Source organism: Chenopodium quinoa, unplaced genomic scaffold, assembly GCF_001683475.1.
Source record: "Chenopodium quinoa cultivar QQ74 unplaced genomic scaffold, ASM168347v1, whole genome shotgun sequence".
Taxonomy (NCBI): Eukaryota; Viridiplantae; Streptophyta; class Magnoliopsida; order Caryophyllales; family Amaranthaceae; genus Chenopodium; species Chenopodium quinoa.
This window is the reverse complement of record NW_018745448.1, coordinates 5,324,114-5,341,265: the sequence shown is the minus strand read 5'-3', so window position 1 is coordinate 5,341,265 and position 17,152 is coordinate 5,324,114.

Sequence of the window (17,152 nt, the reverse complement as noted above, 5' to 3'; positions counted from 1 at the left end):
CTTATCTTTCTTTAGGGTTGACCTAAGACTTAGTGTTGCTTGACTCATTGACTTGTCGTGACTCAAGGCATAAACTTGACTCGCTGTGATTGACTCGAGGTTGACTCGACTCAAAGTGAAATGACATGTGTGACTCATGACCCGTGTGTGCATAGTGTTGATTCAATGTGACTCAAAATGCAAAAAAGCAAAAAATTTCCGTCATTTTTGTGGAGGGTACCGACTTTCTCCCGAAAAAGAAAGACGCGAAAAAGAATCGAAGTTTTGAAGGTGCATGTTGAATGAGCTTAGTCAAATGTTGTTTCTCACAGTACAAGGATTGTAACATCTTAAACTATCCTAGTTGACTTGATAATGAAAGTATTTAGGTAACTTAGGTGCGGAGGCTAAGCACTTCATACTTCGATGCAATGATGATTATGATTGATGAGTGATGTTGATATGACAAGGCATGCTTCAACTTTGTGTTAAGATTTCATGACAAAGGGTTCCTAAGGGAAAGTATATTTGGTCATGTATCTGTGATGTGTGTGAAAGTGACACTAAAGTTAGGCCGCAAAGGCTAAGTGTATGGGAAGATATTATTTTTTAGAAAAGTCAAATGATGGTGACTCTTAGGCTAGATAGGCTAATGATGTAGGGATCAAGCCCCCAAGTCTAGCTCTAAGTAGATAATTAAGGATGAGCATAGGGGATCCCTTGATATGATCATGGTGTGAGTGTGTGAATGTGAATATGAATGCATGTTTATTACGGCCGCACCTCGATGTGAGGTTGCCTACGTATCCGTTAGGAATCAGGCCGAACGTAGCTCTAGCCGAACCTCGCACAAGTGTGTGTATACCTCAAAAAGGTCTTTTTAAGGGGTTGTAACGTGGTTAGGCTAAAGGTTATAGAAGAAGGGGATAAAGGCTCAAGACCCTCGATAAGCCCCCAAGGTGTGCAACCTTGCTTTTGAATCTTTATATTTTTATGCTTGAGGCTTGCTTCTCTTTTCTCTTTTTTTTTTGCTTTAGCATTTATTTTTATTTTTATGAGTGTGGGAAATCCCGATCATATGGTCTATCACTCACTTGGCATTCATGTTTCTCAGGCACTGTACCAAGCACTCGATAAGAGACGCAATCTGAGAAGTGTTCATATCAAAGACATTTTCATATCAAAGACATTGGAACACTTGCCCTTTTGTACACTTTTATTATTTTTTTATTGCTTATTTTATTTATTTTGATCTTTTGAAATCACTCAAGCTTTTAAAATTGCATAAGTTACACACCATCCCATCCCAAGGTTAGGTAGATATGGGTTGAAGAAGAAAGGTCTATCGTTAGACGAGGCTCAAAGTGGTTTATCAAAAAAAAGGATTGTATATTTGAAGGGTAAAAGGCAATATAATGTGGCTACATGGGGTGCCTCAAATCATTGGTATACCTTGTGCTTAGTTTGACATGGATTTTTTTTTTTTTTTTTTTTTTGTGCAATGCAATGATCATATGTAAGGAAATAAATTCTCATTTTATTTAAAGGAAAATAAATAATGATCCTACAAAATTAAATCTAAGGGAAAAGAAAGAATCTACAAAATTAATATAAGGGAAAAGAAATGTGCCTATGTTAGACTTATTGGGTAAAGGAAAAAATGAAATAGAAAAAGAGGTCATGAAATCTCGTCATTGAAGCTCGCCTTTGTCTTGTTTGTTTGCTCCGACATCATCCGGTCTTCTCGCTAGCTAGAGGCGATGGGATCATATTTGCCTCTATGAGATATTGAATGAGGTTTTGAAACCTGTAGCATTCGTCAGTAGCAAGACCGCGTCCTCGATGGTACTTGCAATAAGAGTTGGGATTCCATCTCGAAGATCGATTTTCTGGCGTTGGATCCTCGGTAGGGCCAATAGGTTTGATTAATCCTCGATCATAGAGACGATCGAAAGCAGCATCGTAGGTCATTTTAATGGGTGTGAACTCTCTCCTGGGTTTCCTTTTAGATCCTTGATTGTCCATGGCTAAGACACCATTATGGTCAAAGGTACTAACATTATTACTAGAGTGGGCGTTTTCGGAAGAAGAAGGATTGTCATTCTTCTTTCCTTTCCAGCCACTGTGGTTACTATTGTTAGTAGCTTTTTTCTTTGCAAGGTCATCTTCGATCTCGATACCTATGTCATAGACGGATTTGAAAGTATTCAAGTTGTGTTGATATTTTAAGTGCTTTGAATACTTTTCTTGGAGATTCTTGATAAACAGCCTCACAGACTCCTTTTTGGTGGGGACCTCAATCATCTTAGCGGAAGTTTCCCTCCACTTATTGAAGAAAGAAGTAAAGCCTTCATTCTCTTTTTGTCTTAGCATTTCAAGTTGTCTATAATCAGTTTCGACTTGGATATTGCATTTATATCTATCTATGAAAGCGTTTGTTATTGACTCCCAAGAAGAGGTTTTCTCTTTGTCAAGGGAAAAGAGCCACTGTTGACAAACGGTCTCAAGGGATAAAGAATGAAAGACTTTCTTATCAATTCCTTTAATGTTCATTATGGTTTCAAAAGCTCTTAGATGAAAATAAGGGTTGTCAGTTGCCTTGAATTTCGGGATGTCGTTGGCATTGAACTTATGCGGAAGAAGTTCTTTATCCACCAAGACCCCTTGTGAACTAATGCCCTGAAATTTATAGTCACTAGATAGTTCGCTCAAGCTTTCTTGCATGAGGTTCATTTGTTGTTGCTTCACAGGGTCATCAATTTTGAGGGTTAAAGCCTTTAACACCTCGGTCACGTCAGTCAATTGACTCCTAAGCTCATTAACTTCTTCTTGAGTTGCCATTATCTTTTTAGCCTTCCTCTTTTGACGAATTGGTTTATCAAAAAGTAAGACTTGAATAAAGAGGTTATCCTTGATTAATCGTCCTTCTCTCCTCGACCAAGTAATGTGGAAAAGGAATTTGGGGATATTTATTGTTAATTGTTTGACTCAAACTTTATTCAACATGAAATGGGTGGAGGAAATGAAGAAAGATGGAATAGAATGTGAAGAAAAATGATATAGATGGAGGGATATGAAGAATTAGGAGTAGAATGTGCCCCCCCCCCACTCGAATTACGGAAAAAAAAAAACCGACTCATGCATGAACCCAAGACATGGTCATGGTGATATGTACTTAAAGTGTGTGCTAAGACTAGTGAGTGTAGGTGACATGTTAAGACTCGTGTCATGACCATGTGGCTATACTATGTGACTAGACTCAATTAATGACTTGACAAAGTAAAATTAACCGAATTAATTAGCAAACTGGTTAATTAGACACTAGGTGATGACTCGATCAATAATCTGAACTGTCGTCAAAACGACAGGACTGGCGCCTCTCTTTGCAATACCAGACGACAGAGCTGTCGCCAGGCGCCACACTCCACAGAGTGGCGCTACAGTTTAAATTTTGGCGCCATTGCTGGAGCTTTAATCTGAAACTGTTTACGGTGTTATTGATTAACAGGTGTATGTCTAAAGTCGAACTAGGTCAATTATGGTTAAGATATTAGACATTATTTACTCAAATTAATTGATTAATTAATTAGGCAAATTTCTTTTAGTCATTAGTTTATTTAATCTCAACACAAGTCAACAAACGGTTAATAAAACATAGTATATGCACAACAAATAATGCATAATTAGTCAAGTAGGTACGATATGATGCAATGAGTTTGCAACCTAACCATGGCTCTAGTTCTCTAAAGTTCGGGATATGGTTTAGTCAATAGAGGGTCCATGGTTAATTGTCCGGATGCACCGCGCGGAAGCCTAACCATGAAGGGTTGGCGCGAGTGGATGGGACACCGCGAGTTTTAGAAAAAACTCGCTTCCATGGTTTGGTGAATTCAACATTCTCGAATGTACCCTTTGTTGCTCAGAGCGTTCAATCAGGTAGATGGAGCATGAATTCCCAGAGGGTTATGTCCATATGTAGAACACATATGGGTTTCAGAAAAGTGAGAAAAACTCATCAGGAAGTAGGATCGAGCAAACAATACGAAAAACTGGTCGAAATTAGAACGCATATTTCTGGCTCGGTATTAGAAGAATTTGGCGCCAGCAAACAGAGATTGGCGCCAGGTTTTAGCTGTAGCGCCTGGCGACAGAATTGTCGTCTGGTGCTACAGTTAAAAGTCTGGCGCTAATATTCTGTTCGCTGACGCTAATTCCTACATGCCTCAGCAGCTTTCTGTGCTCGATAAAAATTTCCAGTTTTCGAGCAGTGTTATTTCGGTCCTAGTTGTGAAAGACATTCCTCAAATTTCCTACGTGTAAAATCCTATGTTTTAACTCATTACGGATGGTCTTTCCAATGAGATCTTTTTTATGAATATAAAAATAATGTTAATCAAAATTACGCACATGAAATACTTAGAACGTTTCGAGTCTCATCCACTCATTCTAAATCATTGCCGAAACAAATTCAGGAATTAAAATAGAAATCCTCCCCAGTGGAGTCGCCAAAAACTGTAGGGAATATTTCAAGTGTTAATCCCTAGCTTGAACCCCACTGTGATCATACACTAAAGTACGGTGGCGTCCAAAGGGAAAGAAGATTGAGCAAAAGAGTCGCCAACATGTTTCAGGAACTTGTAAACCATTCACGAGGTGAAGGTTACACCCCTTAACGATCCAAGATATTGTCAACTCTATAAGGTCTTGAACCAAATAGGGTTCGGGGATGAAGGTACAAATCCAACCTAAAAGAGATTGAACCTGCCCTAATAATAGGCCTCTACTTTATTCTGATCGTATTCATGTGCGCTTTCTGACTAACATGCAATCAATAGGTTTAACCCTAAACCTGTTTATCTATGTCGGTTGAATATTTTAGGGAATAATTTCAAGCGTAAACCCCTAGCTTGAACCCACTGTTATCATACACTAAAGTACGGTGGCGTCCAAAGGGAAAGAAGATTGAACAAAAGAGTCGCCAACAAGTTTTAGGAACTTGTAAACCATTCATAGGGTGAAGGTTACACCCCTTAACGATCCAAGAGATCGTCAACTCCATAAGGTCTAGAACCAAATAAGGGTTCGGGGATGAAGGTACAAATCCAACCTAAAAGAGATTGAACCTGCCCTAATAATAGGCCTCTACTTTATTCTGATCGTATTCATGTGCGCTTTTTAATTAACATGCAATCATTAGGATTACCCCTAAACCTGTTTATCTTTGTTGGTTGAATATTAATGCACAAATAAACTATTATTGGCGATCACTTGAATTATAATCATATTAACCCTAATATCTTATTAAGCGTGATTACAAGTACCAATTCCCTTTAAACATGCATAAAAGGCGTGATCAAGCAATAACAATAAATATCAAGCAACATAATAAATAATCATCATACACTAGTAGAAAAATACAAAAAGGCAACCCCCAAATGGCACCGGTTCAGGCCAAACCGGTGCCAAAAATTGGCCTAAAAATGTCCGGGTTTTTAGACAAAGAGAAATGGCACCGGTTCAGATCAAACCGGTGCCAAAAATACAAAGGGCACCGGTTTGAACCGGTGCCAATCCTTTTTAAAAAAACCGGCTTTTTTTTATTCCATTTATATATAAGTTTATATACCACTCAACGTCTCAAACCCTAAGCTAATTCACTCACAAAACACACTCTACTTTTCGCCGCTCATCCCTTTCTCTCTCATCCCTTTCTCTTTCATCTGCTCTCATTCTCATCTCCTCTTTCAATCCCTTCTTTCAATCCCTTTCTCGTTCTCTTTCAAACCCTTCTTTCAATCAATTTTGATTGCATTTTTTTTATCGATTTCTCGGTTTTTTTTTTTTTAAGATTTCAATTTTTTTCTGGGTTTTTGATTTTTCTTTCAATTTCAATTTTTCTTTCGATTTCAACTATTTTGATTTCTGGGTGTTTTCGATTTGTGGATTATTCTGGGTTAATTTTTTTGATTTCGATCTTGATTTTTTTTTTCTATTTCTGGGTTTTTTTTTTCGATTTCGATTGTTTTTTTTTTTCGATTTTGATTTTGTTTTTCGATTTCTAGGTTAATTTTCGGCTACAATAATCGATTTTGGGTTAATGCATGCATTTTTGGGTGTTTTTTTTATGGGTTTGTTCGAAGTTGATTATTTTGGGTTAATACAAGTTGATTTGGGTTTGTTCGAAGTTGATTTTGGGTTTAATTGATTTTATGAGTGTCTTCGAAATTTTTTTATGGGTTTCTTCGAAATTTTTTTGGTTTAATCCACCACGAACACATGCATGAGCAAGGTTAGGGTATAATTTCTTGATTTTAATTCGATTTATTTTATATTTTCTGGGTTTTTAATTGATTTTCGAATTTAGTTTTATTTTAATCGATTTATTTTTTATTTTTATCAATTTTAATTTGTTTTTTTAAGTGATTTTCAATTTTCTGGTTTGGTTAATCAATTTTTAAACTTATTTTAATTTGATTTTTTTTAATTTCTGGGTTTTTTCTCTCGAAATTTTTTTATTCTCTGGGGTTTTTTTCTTTTGATTTTCGATTTTGGTTTTTATTTTAATCGGTTTTTTTTCTGAGTTTTTTTTATATATTTTTATTTTTTGATTTTGATGTTCTGGGTTTTTTTTCTAGGTTTTAAACTGATTTTCTTTTTTTTTTTCCAATTTTCTGGGGTTTTTTTTTTAATTTTTTCGCAGCTAAATCATGTTAATCGATTCATTTTGGTTGTTTTAATTGGTGCAGGTATATGGATTTAGATCTTAAATTGAAGGATCAAGATGCAAGTATATTGATTTAGATGTTGTATGGGTTTTTTTTATTGTGAAGTTGTAAGTTTTTTTTTTTTTGTGATTTATATTGTAATTTTTTTTTATTTATTTATATGTTGTAATTTTTTTATTTTGATTTATATATTGTAATTTTTTTATTGATCTATACTGTAATTTTTTTTTATCATATATATATATATTGAACAGATTGAATTATATTGATTGTGATGTTCGATTCATATTTGGTATTCTCATTTAATTCTAGTTTATTTAATTTTTTTAAAAAAAATTAATTATTTGGCATTTTTGGCACCGGTTAACCGGTGCCAAAAAAAGTGAATTAAATTTTTTTTGGGTTTTTTGGCACCGGTTAATTTCGATTTTTGGCACCGGTTTGAATCGGTGCCTTTTAAAACCACTTATTGGCACCCCCCACATTGACACCGGTTCAAACCGGTGCCTTAGGCCGGGTTTGAACCGGTGCCAATTTAATTTTTTCACGTAGTGATAATAACAATCATCATAAATCATAAAGTATAATCATAATAATAATCATCATATTAATAATAATTAAAATAATCATAATCATAATAATAATAATAACAATTATAATCATAATCATGTTCATGTTAATATTAAAGTATAATAATTGCAAGATCCTAGAAATGATACTAACAAGATTAATAACAAACCCTAGCATGTCACTAAACAATAAAAATCAAATCTTTAATCCTAACATGATACTAACAATCATAAATATTAGAAAGAAAATAGGAAGCATCATACTTTTAATCATACTTAATATTAAAGTTACCCTAAACATGATACTAGGAATATCACAATAACAATATAAACATGACTTCTACATCATAACATCAATTAAAAACCATTAAAATACTTACTTTGATGCCTCGTGCCTCTTTCTAATAACAAAATACACACGTTAGTAACTTCAAGGAAAATAATAAACAATAATTAAATTAAATAATTGAAAGAGAGATTTGGGACCAAACCCTCAGAAATTAAACCTTTCACGTCTAGGGCGAAGGCAACTTCGAATATGGCTAGGTGTTTCTAGATCTTGTGAATGCGGAATTTTGTATTTAAAAAGCAAGGTTAGATTAGAGAAAGAGATGGTGAATGATTAAAAGAGAATGAGAGAGAATTGAAAACTAATTGTAGGTGAATATAATCGAAAACTGGTTGTTAATGAATATAATTGAAAACTGATTGTTGATGAGAATTGGTGAATGAAAACGGAGTTTTTAATATGTTATTTATAGAGAAAATCAGCCAAAAAGATAAAATTAACAAAATAGAGTATTGGCGCACCTAAAACAGAGCTGGCGCCAGCACCAGCTAATTGGCGCCAGGCGCCAACACTAGCGCCAGGGGTCAATGCCAGCGCCAGGGCCTAGTGCCAGGCGCCAATGCCTGGCGTCAGGCGCTACTCCTGTTTTTAACGCGTTTTCAAAAATCAGATAAATTTGCCGTACTGGAGGATAAAATCGTATCTTTTCCTCGAAAATGTTTTTTAATTTTAATAAAAAAAACTCTGAAAAGTCAACAAAAGTCAATTTATCAATGCTAATTGAATTAGGAATGAAAAGAACCTTCTAGAAGAATCTAGTAGACTAAAACCATTCCTAATTGCATTAGGAATGATAAATCATATTAGGCCCTCCCCTAGATCATTGGGCCGTACATAAGGCTCAAACCGGGCCCAGTTTAGTAAATTGGCCATAACTTCCTCAATATTCATCGGAATTGGGCTTATAATATATCGTTGGAAACCTCTTGTCAAGCCCCATTCAACTACACTACTATTGGACCCATATTTGGACCAACCAAACTGGGATGACTGTTTTCTTAAAATAAGTTTTCAAAAACAAAGAGAAAAGAAAAGAAATTAAAACTATCCGCAACACTAGACTTTCCACACTTTCGCTTTATTCTATTATGATTCGATGTGAAAGATACTCATCACCGGATTTGGTTTTGGGGAGACACAAATGGGTGTCTACAAATACTAATGCACAAATAAATCTATTATTGGCGATCACTTGAATTATAATCACATTAACCCTAAAAAAGATTATTAATTATCTTATTAAGCGTGATTACAAGTACAAATTCCCTTTAAACATACATAAAAGGTGTGATCAAGCAATAACAATAAATAAGCATCAAACAACATAATAATAACAAATCATCATAATAATAATAACAATATCAATAATCATAATAATTATAAAAATAATCATGATCATGTTAAAGCATAATAATAGCAAGATCCTAGGCATGATACTAATAAGATTAATAACAAGCCCTAGCATGTCACAAGACAATAAAGATCAAATATTTAACTCTAACATGATACTAACAATCATAAATATTAGGAAGAACATAGGAAGCATCATACTTTCAATCATACTTGATATTAAATTTACCTTAAACATGATACTAAGAATTTATTGTTGTCACACTAAACGTCAAATTAAGGAAAACATCCTAACATGATACTAGGAATCATAATAACAACCTAAGCATGATTTCTACATAATAACATCAATAAATCAATTAAAGCACTTACTTGGATGCCTCGTATCTCTTTCTAATAACAAAATACACACGTTAGTAACTTCAAGGAAAATAATAATTAAAACAATTAAATTAAATAATTGAAAGAGAGATTAGGGACCAAACCCTCAGAAATTAAAACCTTTCACGTCTAGAGCGAAGGCAACTTCGAATAATTCTAGGTGTGTCTAGTGCTAATGTATGAGTAATTGTGTTTGTAAAAGGCTAGGCTTAGAAAGAGAGAGAGAATCAAGAAATTCTTGATAAGAGTTGGTGAGAGAGAGAATTGGTGAATTGATGAAAACGGGGTTTTTAGGAAACTATTTATAGAAAAAATCAGCCAAAAAGATAAAACATCAAAAACAAAGTTCTGACGCAAAAAGCCAGGTTGGCGCCAAACGCTGACCTTAGCGCCAGACGCTTAGGCTAGCGTCAGGCGCTACAGCTGGCGTTTGGCGCTGACTCAGAAATTCACGCGTTTTCTTAAAATCAGATAGAAATTGCCGTACAGAAGGATAAAATCTTATTTTCCTCAAAAACGTTCTTTGATTTTAATTAAAACTCTAAAAAGTCAACAAAAGTCAATTTATCAATGCTAATTGAATTAGGAATGAAAAGAACCTTCTAAAAGAATCTAGAAGACTAAAACCATTCCTAATTGCATTAGGAATGATAAATCTATATTAGGCCCTCCTCTAGATCATTGGGCCGCATATAAGGGTCAAACCAGGCCCAGTTCAGTAATTTGGCCATAACTTCCTCAATATTTATCGGAATTGGGCTTATAATATATCGTTGGAAAGCTCTTTTCAAGTCCTATCCAACTACACTACTATTGGACCCATATCATGGACCAACCAAAATGGATTGGTTGTTTTCTTTAAAATAGGTTTTCAAAAACAAAGAGAAGAGAAAAGAAATTAAAACTTTTCGCAACACTAAACTTTCCACACTTTTACTTCATTCAATTATGATTCGACGTGAAAGGTACTCATCACCGGGTTTGGGTTTGGGGAGACACAAATGGGTGTCTACACTCATCAGCAACGTACTCTTCAAAAAATCAGCAGTTGGCCTATACCTAAGGTATTTAGAAAAACAAAAGGTGCAACAAGACCTACCGTCCTTACACAACGTGGAGTGTGAAAACCATTTAGGAGGAAGGAACTTAGCTAACAGAGCACTCAGAATGGGATATTTCTAGCCCAACATGAGAAAAGACGCAACAAAATTTACTAGGATGTGTCTAGCATGTCGGAAACATGAACCACTGACTCACCAACCATCCTAAGAATTGCATCTAGGGTCGGGGAAGGCGGATGTTGGCCTTCCCATCCCCATCTCCACCTAACATTTTCATCCTCATCCCCATCCCCCGCCTTGGCGGGTACAACTTCAAAACCATCCCCGCCTCACCCCCACTTGGATATCCACCTTTACCTAATCCCCGCCAAAGACCAGCCTAATCCCCACCCAAGACCCACCTAATATTCGTCTCTCAAATACACAGTTCTTCATAATTAATACGGATTATAATAAAATAAAAAATATTCTCAATATTACACACGTTTTTGTTTATAATTTAAGTGTACTACAAAGTAGTATAATTAATATTTTATTTTATGTAATTATTTTACTCTCTCTGTCCCTAAAAGTTCAACCCTTTTCGCCTAGTTTTAGTCCCATAATGATGGACCCATTTGCATTAAAATACCCACCAATTTACAACAATATTTGTGTAAAATTAGCTTTTAATACTTTCTCTCTCTACTTTTTACAAACCCCATGTAAGTTTATCTTTCCAGTATACTTTTACCTCATTTTATTTAACTTTCTTAATACCCGCAAAATCAACCCAAAAGGGTCATTCTTTCGGGGATGGAGAGAGTATAAAATAGTATAAAGGTATATAATTTTGTTTTTAAAGATATAAAATAGTATAAAATCATACTTCTTAGCAATGACGAATTATTTCTCAAAATGGATAGAGGTCAATGCATACAAAGACATCAAAGACAAACGCATCATCGTATTTATCAAGAGAAACATACTCTGTAGGTTTAATGTACCCTCATAAATCATTACTGATAATGGATCCCAGTTCAGCATGAAGACAATAAAATTTTACAAAGAATGGAACACATCTCCTATCACATTCACACCAAGGTACCCTCAAACAAATTGACAAGCAGAGTCGAGCAATAAAGTCCTCATCAACAACATGAAGAAGAAGTTAGAATGTGCCAAAGGGAAGTGGGCCGATGAGCTACCATCTATATTGTGTGAAGATAGGACAACACCAAAAGGCACAACAAGGCATACCCTCTTCTCACTAGTATATGGCTGTGAAGCAGTGATCCCTACTAAAGTCAAAGTCCCAACTGCAAGATATGGCCTGATGACTGAAGATAAAAACCAATCAGAACTAGCATAGACACTATTGAAGAAATCATAGATAATGCCAAGATGAGAATGGCAGCCTATCAAAAAGAAGTTACAAGAGGTTTCAACAAAAATGTGAAGGTCAAAGTCTACAAAATAGGAGATTGGGTGCTTAGAAAGGTATACGAAAACACCAGGGGAGTAAATGCGGGAAATCTAACACCAAACTAGGAAAGGCCATATAAGATCACAAAGGTAGTAGGCAACGAGGCATAAAAACTAAGGAACATGGAAGGAAAGGAAGTCCAACGAAACTGGAATATAATGCAACACACCTAAAGCTTTATCATTTCTAAGGTACATAAAAGGCCTAACAAAGACAGCCAAAATGCGATAAAAGGTATGACCTCTATCCAACTATGTTTATCCTTTAAAGCAAACACATTAAGAAAGAAAGCTTTCTTAGAAGCAATTTTATCTACAATATACACAAGGTCAACTTAACATAAGAAGAGCACTTTCTCTTCTCTAAAACATAGTCACTTTTGCTTATTTGAATTACGAGTACTGACTTAAGCATCAGAGGGTCGTTGGGGAAGCTCACGGCCACCCCTAACCTTTTCCTATTTTGCAAGGACACATAAATAGTATAGGCACAAAAATATAGTAGCAGTACAGAAAAGTACAAAGCAACTAAATCCTTACGACAAAAGACATGTAAGAAGAACTACACCCCAACTGGGATACATTGCAAGCAACAGGGACAGACAGAGCAGTAAACATAAAGCATAAATTACTTAGTTGCACAAAGCAACAAAAACACAAAGCATCTAGTTGCACAAAAGGCAACAAAAACAAAACATCTAGTTGCACAAAGGCAAAAATATTACGGATACTTACAAATAAAATAGAAATTGTTCATAAATGATTAAAGAAACAGCACTACAAACTAATTCTCCCCATTCTTGTCAACGGGGACTTTCTCTTCATCATTGGGTAGCATCAACTTCTACAATAGTCACAGGAGAGTTCACTTCCTCATCAGCATAACTCAGCAAAAACAAACAAGGAACAAGAGTGTTCTCAAGAAAGGACTTCGCAAAATAAGCCTTCTCAACATTGTAGTCCCAAGCCTCATGCTTGCCCTGCTGATACTCCTCCATGATCTTTTACCGAGCCTTGCTAAGGTAATAACCAGCCATATCAAGAGACTCATTCGCAACAACTTTCAAAGCTCCTTGCATCTGCTCTAACTTAAAACAACACTCCTTGTGTTTAGCACGTTCCCCCTTCAAAGCGCCAGAAGTAGCTTTGAGCCTGTCAAATAAGGAATCACGCACTTTCTTTCTTCATGGACTCAAAGGCCTTGTTGAACTCCGAAACCTTTCCCAGCACCCCTAAGCAAGATTGAAAGCACTATGAACACAGAAAAGCCAAGTTAATAAGCATCACACAAAACCCTTTTAAGGAAAAAAAATTTGAGTATAACTATTCCGGGAAGAAAGTCACAGTAGCCTCCAGAGAAATGTCAGCAAAGGTCTGCGAGGATTGATGTTCTTTGAAAGAGGGAAACAACAATGTGTCAACATAAGGAGCAAGAGCGTCATAAGAGAAAATCTTAGCCTCAAGATTGACAGGGACCTCCAATTTTCTTTAGATCCCTGACGCGTGAGGATGAGGAGGAAGCAGAGCTTTCTTCACATAAGGACTTTTCTAAGAATTGTCCTCCCTAGCCTTTGAAGCCTTCTGCTTACTGGGCTCCAGAATAGAGGAAGAAATAAGAGCAGCATGTGACCTTAACAACCTAGTAGTGTCTACCAAAAAGGGCTGGAAATTTCACCCGAACCCATGGATAACTGTAAGCGTTGTTTGAAGTGCGCCTATGTTAGCATGTGGTGAATATGCTTGGCACTCATAGGAAGTGAGAATTAACATATACAAATAGGGAAAAGGAAAGTAGGGAGCCGCCAACAAGTCTTTAAGGAACTTGTAAACCATTCACGGATCATAAAAGGCAACCACGATTAAGGGAAAACGATAGGCAACAACGATTGACCCGTGAAGGTTACACCCCATTCATAATCCATGAGATTACTAACTCCATATGGTTTGGAACCACGAAAGGAGGATCGGGGATGATGGTACGAAGTGAGTCATGGAGTCACATTCGCCCGTATTGGCTCTACTCGATTCTTATAGTGAAAAGTGATTCCTGCGATCTCAAAGGCATGCAAACAAAGATTCAATTTGCTTTAAACTATTATTATGCTAAATTGGTTGAATATTAATGCAACATATAATTCTAAAATTTGTGATCACTTGAATTAATAACAATATTAAAAAGAAACGTAAACCGGTTGTCCAAATTATCTTATTAGGAGTGATTTTCAATTACATATTCCCTTTAACATGCAATATGGTGATCAATAATAACAATAGAACAAACGTTAATATTGGAAGCAATTCAACAATAAATTGTTATTCAAATCAAATATAATAAACCTAATCATGATACTAGCAACAAGAATAAAAATAATAGTAATTAAGTGATTAATTACTCACTTTTTCGCTTTTCCTTTATTTGCTATATCATGAATAAATTGTTAGTAACTTCAATAAATATATAAATCAAATGGAAATTATTAAATTAAATAAAAAGTAGAGTTGATTTGGTCTAAACCCTCAGTTAATTCTTCCTTTTTACGCCTTGGTTTAAGGACAGAACCTCGGGTCACGTATGGACTCCTTGGAGTGCTTAGGGGAAGTATTTTGAGAGAATAGGGAGGCTAGTGTTTAGGCTAAAGAGGGAGAAGAGAATTATTTTGTGATCAAGATTGTTGATGACTGAAAAAGGGGTGATATGAACTCTATTTATAAGGGAAAAAAGGGTCGAAGAATTAAGAAAAGATAAGAATTCGAATTGGAATAATACTCTTGCGATAGACAGCAGTTTTTGCGGTTTTTGTTTTTATCATATCTTTTGATCCAAAAATCGGAATACGATAAATAATGTGTTGTTGGAAATTTGTTGAACTCTAATTTCTAACCCAATTGAAATAAGGTTAAAATAATTGTAGAAAAAAGGATATGGCCGAAATAGTGGAACGGTCTCAGTTTTGGATAGAGTTTGGTATTTCATTCATATCTTTTCCGTTATAGCTCGGAATTGATATTATAATATATCATTGGAAATATAATTTCAAGGGCTATCCAACCATTTAAAATTTGGATAAAAAATATGAGTCAAAAAAATAATATCTGTCTATCTTTGAACGTCTTTCAATTCGAATAGAAATATGACTTTCAAAAAGAAAAGTTTTATTCAATTTCAAACTCTTTACTCTTATCTTTTCAAAAGGGATAATTAAGATCTTTTAGAAACTTATATAAGCTTCCAATTAAAACTAATTGGTTTAAGGATGGTATTAAAGCTTTTGGACCCTCCACATGATCATTGGGTCGTAGGTAAGATGGGCTTCGGTTCGGTTTAGGCTCAGTTTAGTATTTTGGCCATAACTTATTCGTTATAACTCGGATTTGGGCTTATTATATATCGTTGGAAAGATAATTTCAAGCCCCATCTAATTATTCAATCATTGGACCCAGACTATGGACCAAAATAGATTAGACTAAACGTTTTTATAAAAAGGACACGAAATGAATTATTTTGGGTTTAAAGGCACGAAAAGAGGAAAAAAGTTATGGTTTGGGGAAATGGGCTAGGGATTGGGTTGGTTTATGAAATGTATTGGGATTGAATATGGATTTAAGCACTCTAAGATTAAATACTTAACTCGACCAATAATGGCGGTGAAAGGTTGTTCATCATCGGGTTTGGTTTTGGGGAGACATTTTTAGGTGTCTACAATAACCGAATCACCCGATCTGATAAAATGGATGAAATTTCGACAAAATACAGATTTTATATGGATGATGGATGGATCGGGTCAGATTCGGGTGGAGCTTCATCCATCCATTACCCGACCCATCAATCCATCCGCTTATATTTTTACAAAATTTTAAATTTTTTTTTTACCTATTTGTAATACTACATAAGTATATATTTCATATATGCTAGTAATATAAGTTAAACTTTGTATAATAGTGTTAATGTTGGAAAATTTAAAATTTTTGTCAACTATATATCAAATTATTAGTTTATGTATATTAGTATTATGACTAAAGGATGGTGTATTTTATTTCACCCGCTATTCACTCGATCCACCTGATTCATCCGCGGATGATGGATGGATTGGTTGTGGATGAAGAATTAAATGGTGATGGATGGGTTGGATGACGGATGGATCGTTGGCGGATGGAGGTAGATTAAGCTCCACCCGATCCACCTCCGATCCATTGCCAGCCCTACTACCAAAGCAAACATCAAAGCATTCAACAAACACAATAGGGCATTCATAAAATAACAAGGTATTCAACACACAATAGGGAGGATATACACAAATCGACCCCATAAAGATTAATAGCAGCAACACTACACAAAAACATACATGCCAACCATAACAAAGAATTGATAAACATAAAACATACCTTGAGACATGGTAGGGGAAATTTCCTTGTCAGAATCCTCTTCCTCAAGATATTCAATATGGACAACTGCTTCAGGCTACGTCAACTTCTTAGTGAATGATCTCTCCTTAATAGTTAACTCGTACAAACGATCAATCAAGGATTGAGACTCTAGGCGCTGCTTTAATTTTCTCACTGCAATTACAACACAAATAAGACCAAATCAACAAAAATAAACCTGCACTTAATTTGAAAAAATAAAATACCTTCAGCCTCAATAGTTTCAATAAAAAAAAAGAAGTGTCTTCGCCCAAAGAGTCAACCCTCTTTTAATCGAAGAGTTACCCTGACTCTTACAACTCGTCTTGATAGTGTAAGGATAGCAAAGGTCTCTCACATCCAATGAAACACCAAACTAATCACTTAGGAAATCGAGAATTCGCAAAATTCTCCTGTTTGGGGCAACAGTTGGCAAGGTGAAACCCAAACCCTAGATAGAAATTGACGAATAAGGGGGAAAAAAAAGGAAAAGTGTTCCCAATTACAAAGGGATACTCAAAGAAGCACACCCAACTATAGGCAGTCCAGTATGCCCTTTCCTTAAAAGATGGAATCTTGACTACAACCCCATCAGGAAAGCACGAAGCAGTACCAATCCTCTTCACATCATCCTTCATCAACAAGTGCGAAGGATAAACATCCTTGATAGGGACACACGTTTTAGCCAGTGAAGATAGGCTTCTTCACACCCTCCTCAGCACCATCAAACGCCACCTTCACCATATCATCCATCGCAAAACAACAAGCAAAAAAAAAACAGAGACTACAGAGGAAGAGAGAGAATTACATGAGAGAGAAATTCAAAATTGCAACGAAGAGAGTAAAGTGATTTCATGGAAGCCTGCACAAGCA